Here is a 410-nt window from a genome sequence, read left to right as displayed (position 1 = left end):
GAGAGAGAGAGAGAGAGAGAGAGAGAGAGAGAGAGAGAGAGAGAGAGAGAGAGAGTGATGCCAGGGGGGATAAACGTAGCCAGATAAAACCAGTTTATCATGGCAAAAACGAGAGCGTTATGATTACCAGTGCTTTCACCGTAGAATTAGATAGCACGTACATAAATACGTGGGTTTAGTCTATATTCAAAGTGTTTCTACGGGCTAGATAGTCTTGCTTGTTTTTCATGAAGCTGTCAGATTAATTTTAAGTCTTCATATGTAAACAGGCGTAGAGAGCGAGAAGCGACACTGGCGCCATTTCTGATCAGAATTGAAAGAAATGCGCGTGCGGTATCATGCACTGAGCTGTACATGATAGGGTTAATAACATTGTTAATGAATATATACAACAACAATGTTATTATATA

Source organism: Priapulus caudatus, unplaced genomic scaffold (genome assembly GCF_000485595.1).
Source record: "Priapulus caudatus unplaced genomic scaffold, Priapulus_caudatus-5.0.1 Scaffold3409, whole genome shotgun sequence".
In the NCBI taxonomy this organism is placed as follows: Eukaryota; Metazoa; Priapulida; class Priapulimorpha; order Priapulimorphida; family Priapulidae; genus Priapulus; species Priapulus caudatus.
Note: the sequence above shows the minus strand (reverse complement) of the source record.